Source organism: Petromyzon marinus, chromosome 49 (genome assembly GCF_048934315.1).
Source record: "Petromyzon marinus isolate PM22_M1 ecotype Great Lakes invasive population chromosome 49, UKy_Petmar_22M1.pri1.0, whole genome shotgun sequence".
In the NCBI taxonomy this organism is placed as follows: Eukaryota; Metazoa; Chordata; class Hyperoartia; order Petromyzontiformes; family Petromyzontidae; genus Petromyzon; species Petromyzon marinus.
Window position 1 is genome coordinate 12,359,428 of NC_133715.1, and position 12,008 is coordinate 12,371,435.

Below are 12,008 nucleotides of genomic sequence, written 5' to 3' on the forward strand. Positions count from 1 at the left end.
TAGGGTTCAGTGTTAATCAGTGAGACTCCCACAGGGTTCAGTGTTAATCAGTGAGACTTCCACACGGTTCAGTGTTAATCAGTGAGACTCCCATAGGGTTCAGTGTTAATCAATGAGACTCCCACAAGGTTCAGTGTTAATCAGTGAGACTCCCATCGTGTTCAGTGTTAATCAGTGAGACTCCCATAGGGTTCAGTGTTAATCAGTGGGGCTCCCACACGCGTCAGTGTTAATCAGTGAGACTCCCACAGGGGTCAGTGTTAATCAGTGAGACTCCCATAGGGTTCAGTGTTAATCAGTGAGACTCCCACAGGGTTCAGTATTAATCAGCGAGATTCCCATAGGGTTCAGTGTTAATCAGTGAGACTCCCACAGGGTTCAGTGTTAATCGGTGAGACTTCCATAGGGTTCTGTGTTAATAAGTTAGACTCCCACAGTGTTCATTGTTAATCAGTGAGACTCCCATAGGGTTCGGTGTTAATCAGTGAGACTCCCACAGGGTTCAGTGTTAATCAGTGAGAATCCCACAGGGTTCAGTGTTACTCAGTGAGACTCCCATAGGGTTCAGTGTTAATCAGTGAGACTCCCATAGGGTTCAGTGTTAATCAGTGAGACTCCCATAGGGTTCAGTGTTAATCAGTGAGACTCCCACAGAGTTCAGTGTTAATCAGTGAGACTCCCATAGGGTTCAGTGTTAATCAGTGAGACTCCCACAGGGTTCAGTGTTAATTAGTGAGACTCCCATAGGGTTCAGTGTTAATCAGTGAGACTCCCACAGGGTTCAGTGTTAATCAGTGAGACTCCCACAGGGTTCAGTGTTAATCGGTGAGACTTCCATAGGGTTCAGTGTTAATCAGTGAGACACCCATAGGGTTCAGTGTTAATCAGTGAGACTCCCATAGGGTTCAGTGTTAATCAGTGAGTCTCCCACAGGGTTCAGTGTTAATCAGTGAGACTCCCATAGGGTTCAGTGTTAATCAGTGAGACTCCCATAGGGTTCAGTGTTAATCAGTGAGACTCCCATAGGGTTCAGTGTTAATCAGTGAGACTCACACAGGGTTCTGTGTTAATAAGTGAGACTCCCACAGGGTTCAGTGTTAATCAGTGAGACTCCCATAGGGTTCGGTGTTAATCAGTGAGACTCCCACAGGGTTCAGTGTTAATCAGTGAGACTCCCACAGGGTTCAGTGTTAATCAGTGAGACTCCCATAGGGTTCAGTGTTAATCAGTGAGACTCCCACAGGGTTCAGTGTTAATCAGTGAGTCTCCCATAGGGTTCAGTGTTAATCAATGAGACTCACACTGGGTTCTGTGTTAATAAGTGAGACTCCCACAGGGTTCAGTGTTAATCAGTGAGACTCCCATAGGGTTCAGTGTTAATCAGTGAGACACCCACAGGGTTCAGTGTTAATCAGTGAGACTCCCATAGGGTTCAGTTTTAATCAGTGAGACTCCCACAGGGTTCAGTGTTAATCAGTGAGACTCCCATAGGGTTCAGTGTTAATCAGTGAGACTCCCACAGGGTTCAGTGTTAATCAGTGAGATTCCCATAGGGTTCAGTATTAATCAGTGAGACTCCCATAGGGTTCAGTGTTAATCAGTGAGACTCCCACAGGGTTCAGTGTTAATCAGTGAGACTCCCATAGGGTTCAGTGTTAATCAGTGAGACTCCCATAGGGTTCGGTGTTAATCAGTGAGACTCCCACAGGGTTCAATGTTAATCAGTGAGACTCCCACAGGGTTCAGTGTTAATCAGTGAGACTCCCATAGGGTTCAGTGTTAATCAGTGGGGCTCCCACAGGTTTCGGTGTTAATCAGTGAGACTCCCACAGGGGTCAGTGTTAATCAGTGAGACTCCCATAGGGTTCAGTGTTAATCAGTGAGACTCCCACAGGGTTCAGTATTAATCAGCGAGATTCCCATAGGGTTCAGTGTTAATCAGTGAGACTCCCACAGGGTTCAGTGTTAATCGGTGAGACTTCCATAGGGTTCTGTGTTAATAAGTTAGACTCCCACAGTGTTCATTGTTAATCAGTGAGACTCCCATAGGGTTCGGTGTTAATCAGTGAGACTCCCACAGGGTTCAGTGTTAATCAGTGAGAATCCCACAGGGTTCAGTGTTACTCAGTGAGACTCCCATAGGGTTCAGTGTTAATCAGTGAGACTCCCATAGGGTTCAGTGTTAATCAGTGAGACTCCCATAGGGTTCAGTGTTAATCAGTGAGACTCCCACAGCGTTCAGTGTTAATCAGTGAGACTCCCATAGGGTTCAGTGTTAATCAGTGTGACTCCCACAGGGTTCAGTGTTAATCAGTGAGACTCCCATAGGGTTCAGTGTTAATCAGTGAGACTCCCACAGGGTTCAGTATTAATCAGTGAGACTCCCACAGGGGTCAGTGTTAATCAGTGAGACTCCCACAGGGTTCAGTGTTAATCAGTGAGACTCCCATAGGGTTCAGTGTTAATCAATGAGACTCCCACAGGGTTCAGTGTTAATCGGTGAGACTTCCATAGGGTTCAGTGTTAATCAGTGAGACACCCATAGGGTTCAGTGTTAATCAGTGAGACTCCCATAGGGTTCAGTGTTAATCAGTGAGTCTCCCACAGGGTTCAGTGTTAATCAGTGAGACTCCCATAGGGTTCAGTGTTAATCAGTGAGACTCCCATAGGGTTCAGTGTTAATCAGTGAGACTCCCATAGGGTTCAGTGTTAATCAGTGAGACTCACACAGGGTTCTGTGTTAATAAGTGAGACTCCCACAGGGTTCAGTGTTAATCAGTGAGACTCCCATAGGGTTCGGTGTTAATCAGTGAGACTCCCACAGGGTTCAGTGTTAATCAGTGAGACTCCCACAGGGTTCAGTGTTAATCAGTGAGACTCCCATAGGGTTCAGTGTTAATCAGTGAGACTCCCACAGGGTTCAGTGTTAATCAGTGAGTCTCCCATAGGGTTCAGTGTTAATCAATGAGACTCACACTGGGTTCTGTGTTAATAAGTGAGACTCCCACAGGGTTCAGTGTTAATCAGTGAGACTCCCATAGGGTTCAGTGTTAATCAGTGAGACACCCACAGGGTTCAGTGTTAATCAGTGAGACTCCCATAGGGTTCAGTTTTAATCAGTGAGACTCCCACAGGGTTCAGTGTTAATCAGTGAGACTCCCATAGGGTTCAGTGTTAATCAGTGAGACTCCCACAGGGTTCAGTGTTAATCAGTGAGATTCCCATAGGGTTCAGTATTAATCAGTGAGACTCCCACAGTGTTCATTGTTAATCAGTGAGACTCCCATAGGGTTCGGTGTTAATCAGTGAGACTCCCACAGGGTTCAGTGTTAATCAGTGAGAATCCCACAGGGTTCAGTGTTACTCAGTGAGACTCCCATAGGGTTCAGTGTTAATCAGTGAGACTCCCATAGGGTTCAGTGTTAATCAGTGAGACTCCCATAGGGTTCAGTGTTAATCAGTGAGACTCCCACAGAGTTCAGTGTTAATCAGTGAGACTCCCATAGGGTTCAGTGTTAATCATTGAGACTCCCACAGGGTTCAGTGTTAATCAGTGAGACTCCCATAGGGTTCAGTGTTAATCAGTGAGACTCCCACAGGGTTCAGTATTAATCAGTGAGACTCCCACAGGGGTCAGTGTTAATCAGTGAGACTCCCACAGGGTTCAGTGTTAATCAGTGAGACTCCCATAGGGTTCAGTGTTAATCAATGAGACTCCCACAGGGTTCAGTGTTAATCAGTGAGACTCCCACAGGGTTCAGTGTTAATCAGTGAGACTCCCATAGGGTTCAGTGTTAATCAGTGAGACTCCCACAGGGTTCAGTGTTAATCAGTGAGACTCCCATAGGGTTCGGTGTTAATCAGTGAGACTCCCACAGGGTTCAGTGTTAATCAGTGAGACTCCCATAGGGTTCAGTGTTAATCCGTGAGACTCCCACAGGGTTCAGTGTTAATCAGTGAGATTCCCATAGGGTTCAGTGTTAATCAGTGAGACTCCCATAGGGTTCAGTATTAATCAGTGAGACTCCCATAGGGTTCAGTGTTAATCAGTGAGACTCCCATAAGGTTCACTGTTAATCAGTGAGACTCCCACAGGGATCGGTGTTAATCAGTGAGACTCCCACAGGGTTCAGTGTTAATCAGTGAGACTCCCACAGGGTTCAGTGTTAGTCAGTGAGACTCCCATAGGGTTCAGTGTTAATCAGTGAGACTCCCACAGGGTTCGGTGTTAATAGTGAGACTCCCACAGGGTTCATTGTTAATCAGTGAGACTTCCATAGGGTTCAGTGTTAATCAGTGAGACTCCCACAGGGTTCAGTGTTAATCAGTGAGACTCCCACACGGTTCAGTGTTAATCAGTGAGACTCCCATAGGGTTCATTGTTAATCAATGAGACTCCCACAAGGTTCAGTGTTAATCAGTGAGACTCCCATCGTGTTCAGTGTTAATCAGTGAGACTCCCATAGGGTTCAGTGTTAATCAGTGGGGCTCCCACACGCGTCAGTGTTAATCAGTGAGACTCCCACAGGGGTCAGTGTTAATCAGTGAGACTCCCATAGGGTTCAGTGTTAATAAGTTAGACTCCCACAGTGTTCATTGTTAATCAGTGAGACTCCCATAGGGTTCGGTGTTAATCAGTGAGACTCCCACAGGGTTCAGTGTTAATCAGTGAGAATCCCACAGGGTTCAGTGTTACTCAGTGAGACTCCCATAGGGTTCAGTGTTAATCAGTGAGACTCCCATAGGGTTCAGTGTTAATCAGTGAGACTCCCATAGGGTTCAGTGTTAATCAGTGAGACTCCCACAGAGTTCAGTGTTAATCAGTGAGACTCCCATAGGGTTCAGTGTTAATCAGTGAGACTCCCACAGGGTTCAGTGTTAATCAGTGAGACTCCCATAGGGTTCAGTGTTAATCAGTGAGACTCCCACAGGGTACAGTGTTAATCAGTGAGACTCCCACAGGGTTCAGTGTTAATCGGTGAGACTTCCATAGGGTTCAGTGTTAATCAGTGAGACACCCATAGGGTTCAGTGTTAATCAGTGAGACTCCCATAGGGTTCAGTGTTAATCAGTGAGTCTCCCACAGGGTTCAGTGTTAATCAGTGAGACTCCCATAGGGTTCAGTGTTAATCAGTGAGACTCCCATAGGGTTCAGTGTTAATCAGTGAGACTCCCATAGGGTTCAGTGTTAATCAGTGAGACTCACACAGGGTTCTGTGTTAATAAGTGAGACTCCCACAGGGTTCAGTGTTAATCAGTGAGACTCCCATAGGGTTCAGTGTTAATCAGTGAGACACCCACAGGGTTCAGTGTTAATCAGTGAGACTCCCATAGGGTTCAGTTTTAATCAGTGAGACTCCCACAGGGTTCAGTGTTAATCAGTGAGACTCCCATAGGGTTCAGTGTTAATCAGTGAGACTCCCACAGGGTTCAGTGTTAATCAGTGAGATTCCCATAGGGTTCAGTATTAATCAGTGAGACTCCCATAGGGTTCAGTGTTAATCAGTGAGACTCCCACAGGGTTCAGTGTTAATCAGTGAGACTCCCATAGGGTTCAGTGTTAATCAGTGAGACTCCCATAGGGTTCGGTGTTAATCAGTGAGACTCCCACAGGGTTCAATGTTAATCAGTGAGACTCCCACAGGGTTCAGTGTTAATCAGTGAGACTCCCATAGGGTTCAGTGTTAATCAGTGGGGCTCCCACAGGTTTCGGTGTTAATCAGTGAGACTCCCACAGGGGTCAGTGTTAATCAGTGAGACTCCCATAGGGTTCAGTGTTAATCAGTGAGACTCCCACAGGGTTCAGTATTAATCAGCGAGATTCCCATAGGGTTCAGTGTTAATCAGTGAGACTCCCACAGGGTTCAGTGTTAATCGGTGAGACTTCCATAGGGTTCTGTGTTAATAAGTTAGACTCCCACAGTGTTCATTGTTAATCAGTGAGACTCCCATAGGGTTCGGTGTTAATCAGTGAGACTCCCACAGGGTTCAGTGTTAATCAGTGAGAATCCCACAGGGTTCAGTGTTACTCAGTGAGACTCCCATAGGGTTCAGTGTTAATCAGTGAGACTCCCATAGGGTTCAGTGTTAATCAGTGAGACTCCCATAGGGTTCAGTGTTAATCAGTGAGACTCCCACAGAGTTCAGTGTTAATCAGTGAGACTCCCATAGGGTTCAGTGTTAATCAGTGAGACTCCCACAGGGTTCAGTGTTAATCAGTGAGACTCCCATAGGGTTCAGTGTTAATCAGTGAGACTCCCACAGGGTTCAGTATTAATCAGTGAGACTCCCACAGGGGTCAGTGTTAATCAGTGAGACTCCCACAGGGTTCAGTGTTAATCAGTGAGACTCCCATAGGGTTCAGTGTTAATCAATGAGACTCCCACAAGGTTCAGTGTTAATCAGTGAGACTCCCATCGTGTTCAGTGTTAATCAGTGAGACTCCCACAGGGGTCAGTGTTAATCAGTGAGACTCCCATAGGGTTCAGTGTTAATCAGTGAGAATCCCACAGGGTTCAGTATTAATCAGCAAGATTCCCATAGGGTTCAGTGTTAATCAGTGAGACTCCCACAGGGTTCAGTGTTAATCGGTGAGACTTCCATAGGGTTCAGTGTTAATCAGTGAGACACCCATAGGGTTCAGTGTTAATCAGTGAGACTCCCATAGGGTTCAGTGTTAATCAGTGAGTCTCCCACAGGGTTCAGTGTTAATCAGTGAGACTCCCACAGGGTTCAGTGTTAATCAGTGAGACTCCCATAGGGTTCAGTGTTAATCAGTGAGACTCCCATAGGGTTCAGTGTTAATCAGTGAGTCTCACACAGGGTTCTGTGTTAATAAGTGAGACTCCCACAGGGTTCAGTGTTAATCAGTGAGACTCCCATAGGGTTCGGTGTTAATCAGTGAAACTCCCACAGGGTTCAGTGTAAATCAGTGAGACTCCCACAGGGTTCAGTGTTAATCAGTGAGACTCCCATAGGGTTCAGTGTTAATCAGTGAGACTCCCACAGGGTTCAGTGTTAATCAGTGAGACTCCCATAGGGTTCAGTGTTAATCAATGAGACTCACACAGGGTTCTGTGTTAATAAGTGAGACTCCCACAGGGTTCAGTGTTAATCAGTGAGACTCCCATAGGGTTCAGTGTTAATCAGTGAGACTCCCACAGGGTTCAGTGTTAATCAGTGAGACTCCCATAGGGTTCAGTGTTAATCAGTGAGACTCCCACAGGGTTCAGTGTTAATCAGTGAGACTCCCATAGGGTTCAGTGTTAATCAGTGAGACTCCCACAGGGTTCAGTGTTAATCAGTGAGATTCCCATAGGGTTCAGTGTTAATCAGTGAGACTCCCATAGGGTTCAGTATTAATCAGTGAGACTCCCATAGGGTTCAGTGTTAATCAGTGAGACTCCCATAAGGTTCACTGTTAATCAGTGAGACTCCCACAGGGTTCGGTGTTAATCAGTGAGACTCCCACAGGGTTCAGTGTTAATCAGTGAGACTCCCACAGGGTTCAGTGTTAGTCAGTGAGACTCCCATAGGGTTCAGTGTTAATCAGTGAGACTCCCACAGGGTTCGGTGTTAATCAGTGAGACTCCCACAGGGTTCATTGTTAATCAGTGAGACTCCCATAGGGTTCAGTGTTAATCAGTGAGACTCCCACAGGGTTCAGTGTTAATCGGTGAGACTCCCATACGGTTCAGTGTTAATCAGTGAGACTCCCATGGTGTTCAGTGTTAATCAGTGAGACTCCCATAGGGTTCAGTGTTAATCAGTGAGACTCCCACAGGGTTCAGTGTTAATCAGTGAGACTCCCCATAGGGTTCAGTGTTAATCAGTGAGACTCCCATTGGGTTCAGTGTTAATCAGTGAGACTCCCACAGGGTTCAGTGTTAATCAGTGAGACTCCCATAGGGTTCAGTGTTAATCAGTGAGACTCCCACAGGGTTCAGTGTTAATCAGTGAGCTCTCCATAGGGTTCAGTGTTAATCAGTGAGACTCCCACAGGGTTCAGTGTTAATCAGTGAGATTCCCATAGGGTTCAGTGTTAATCAGTGAGACCCCCATAGGGTTCAGTATTAATCAGTGAGACTCCCATAGGGTTCAGTGTTAATCAGTGAGACTCCCATAAGGTTCACTGTTAATCAGTGAGACTCCCACAGGGTTCGGTGTTAATCAGTGAGACTCCCACAGGGTTCAGTGTTAATCAGTGAGACTCCCACAGGGTTCAGTGTTAGTCAGTGAGACTCCCATAGGGTTCAGTGTTAATCAGTGAGACTCCCACAGGGTTCAGTGTTAATCAGTGAGTCTCCCATAGGGTTCAGTGTTAATCAGTGAGACTCCCACAGGGTTCAGTGTTAATCGGTGAGACTCCCATATGGTTCAGTGTTAATCAGTGAGACTCCCATGGTGTTCAGTGTTAATCAGTGAGACTCCCATAGGGTTCAGTGTTAATCAGTGAGACTCCCACAGGGTTCAGTGTTAATCAGTGAGACTCCCACAGCGTTCAGTGTTAATCAGTGAGACTCCCACAGGGTTCAGTGTTAATCAGTGAGACTCCCATAGGGTTCAGTGTTAATCAGTGAGACTCCCACAGGGTTCAGTGTTAATCAGTGAGACACCCATAGGGTTCAGTGTTAATCAGTGAGACTCCCATAGGGTTCAGTGTTAATCAGTGAGACTCCCATAGGGTTCAGTGTTAATCAGTGAGACTCCCACAGGGTTCAGTGTTAATCAGTGAGACACCCATAGGGTTCAGTGTTAATCAGTGAGACTCCCATAGGGTTCAGTGTTAATCAGTGAGACTCCATAGGGTTCAGTGTTAATCAGTGAGACTCCCATAGGGTTCAGTGTTAATCAGTGAGACTCCCATAGGGTTCAGTGTTAATCAGTGAGACTCCCACAGGGTTCATGTTTTAATCAGTGAGACTCCCATAGGGTTCAGTGTTAATGAATGAGACTCCCATAGGGTTCAGTGTTAATCAGTGAGACTCCCACAGCGTTATGTGTTAATCAGTGAGACTCCCATAGGGTTCAGTATTAATCAGTGAGACTCCCATAGGGTTCAGTGTTAATCAGTGAGACTCCCATAGGGTTCAGTGTTAATCAGTGAGACTCCCACAGGGTTCAGTGTTAAACAGTGAGACTCCCATAGGGTTCAGTGGTAATCAGTGAGACTCCCATAGGGTTCGGTGTTAATCAGTGAGACTCCCACAGGGTTCATTGTTAATCAGTGAGACTCCCACAGGGTTCAGTGTTAATCAGTTAGACTCCCATAGGGTTCAGTGTTAATCAATTAGAGTCCCACAGGGTTCAGTGTTAATCAGTGAGAATTCCATCGTGTTCAGTGTTAATCAGTGAGACTCCCATAGGGTTCAGTGTTAATCAGTGGGGCTCCCACAGGGTTCGGTGTTAATCAGTGAGACTCCCACAGGGTTCAGTGTTAATCAGTGAGACTCCCATAGGGTTCAGTGTTAATCAGTGAGACTCCTACAGGGTTCAGTGTTAATCGGTGAGACTCCCATAGGGTTCAGTGTTAATCAGTGAGACTCCCATAGGGTTCAATGTTAATCAGTGAGACTCCCATAGGGTTCAGTGTTAATCAGTGAGACTCCCACAGGGTTCAGTGTTAATCAGTGAGACTCCCACAGCGTTATGTGTTAATCAGTGAGACTCCCATAGGGTTCAGTATTAATCAGTGAGAATCCCATAGGGTTCAGTGTTAATCAGTGAGACTCCCATAGGGTTCAGTGATAATCAGTGAGACTCCCACAGGGTTCAGTGTTAAACAGTGAGACTCCCATAGGGTTCAGTGTTAATCAGTGAGACTCCCATAGGGTTCGGTGTTAATCAGTGAGACTCCCACAGGGTTCAGTGTTAATCAGTGAGACTCCCACAGGGTTCAGTGTTAATCAGTTAGACTCCCATAGGATTCAGTGTTAATCAATGAGAGTCCCACAGGGTTCAGTGTTAATCAGTGAGAATTCCATCGTGTTCAGTGTTAATCAGTGAGACTCCCATAGGGTTCAGTGTTAATCAGTGGGGCTCCCACAGGGTTCGGTGTTAATCAGTGAGACTCCCACAGGGTTCAGTGTTAATCAGTGAGACTCCCATAGGGTTCAGTGTTAATCAGTGAGACTCCCACAGGGTTCAGTGTTAATCAGCGAGATTCCCATAGGTTCAGTGTTAATCAGTGAGACTCCTACAGGGTTCAGTGTTAATCGGTGAGACTCCCATAGGGTTCAGTCTTAATCAGTGAGACTCCCATAGGGTTCAATGTTAATCAGTGAGACTCCCATAGGGTTCAGTGTTAATCAGTGAGACTCCCACAGGGTTCAGTGTTAATCAGTGAGACTCCCACAGGGTTCAGTGTTTAACAGTGAGACTCCCATAGGGTTCAGTGTTAATCAGTGAGACTCCCATAGGGTTCGGTATTAATCAGTGAGACTCCCAAAGGGTTCAGTGTTAATCAGTGAGACTCCCATAGGGTTCAGTGTTAATCAGTGAGACTCCCATAGGGTTCAGTGTTAATCAGTGAGACTCCCACAGGGTTCAGTGTTAATCAGTGAGACTCCCACAGGGTTCAGTATTAATCAGTGAGTCTCCCACAGGGCTCAGTGTTAATCAGTGAGACTCCCACAGGGTTCAGTGTTAATCAATGAGACTCCCACAGGGTTCAGTGTTAATCAGTGAGACTCCCATAGGGTTCAGTGTTAATCAATGAGGCTCCCACAGGGTTCAGTGTTAATCGGTGAGACTCCCATAGGGTTCAGTGTTAATCAGTGAGACTCCCATTGGGTTCAGTGTTAATCAGTGAGACTCCCATAGGGTTCAGTGTTAATCAGTGAGACTCCCTTAGGGTTCAGTGTTAATCAGTGAGACTCCCACAGGGTTCAGTGTTAATCAGTGAGACTCCCACAGGGTTCAGTGTTAATCAGTGAGACTCCCACATGGTTCAGTGTTAATCAGTGAGACTCCCAATGGGCTCAGTGTTAATCAGTGAGACTCCCAATGGGCTCAGTGTTAATCAGTGAGACTCCCATAGAGTTCGGTGTTAATCAGTGAGACTCCCATAGGGTTCAGTGTTAATCAGTGGGGCTCCCACAGGGTTCGGTGTTAATCAGTGAGACTCCCACAGGGTTCAGTGTTAATCAGTGAGACTCCCATAGGGTTCAGTGTTAATCAGTGAGACTCCCACAGGGTTCAGTGTTAATCAGCGAGATTCCCATAGGTTCAGTGTTAATCAGTGAGACTCCTACAGGGTTCAGTGTTAATCGGTGAGACTCCCATAGGGTTCAGTGTTAATCAGTGAGACTCCCATAGGGTTCAATGTTAATCAGTGAGACTCCCATAGGGTTCAGTGTTAATCAGTGAGACTCCCACAGGGTTCAGTGTTAATCAGTGAGACTCCCACAGGGTTCAGTGTTTAACAGTGAGACTCCCATAGGGTTCAGTGTTAATCAGTGAGACTCCCATAGGGTTCGGTGTTAATCAGTGAGACTCCCACAGGGTTCAGTGTTAATCAGTGAGACTCCCACAGGGTTCAGTGTTAGTCAGTGAGACTCCCATAGGGTTCAGTGTTAATCAGTGAGACTCCCACAGGGTTCGGTGTTAATCAGTGAGACTCCCACAGGGTTCATTGTTAATCAGTGAGACTCCCATAGGGTTCAGTGTTAATCAGTGAGACTCCCACAGGGTTCAGTGTTAATCGGTGAGACTCCCATACGGTTCAGTGTTAATCAGTGAGACTCCCATGGTGTTCAGTGTTAATCAGTGAGACTCCCATAGGGTTCAGTGTTAATCAGTGAGACTCCCACAGGGTTCAGTGTTAATCAGTGAGACTCCCATAGGGTTCAGTGTTAATCAGTGAGACTCCCATAGGGTTCAGTGTTAATCAGTGAGACTCCCACAGGGTTCAGTGTTAATCAGTGAGACTCCCATAGGGTTCAGTGTTAATCAGTGAGACTCCCACAGGGTTCAGTGTTAATCAGTGAGACTTCCATAGGGTTCAGTGT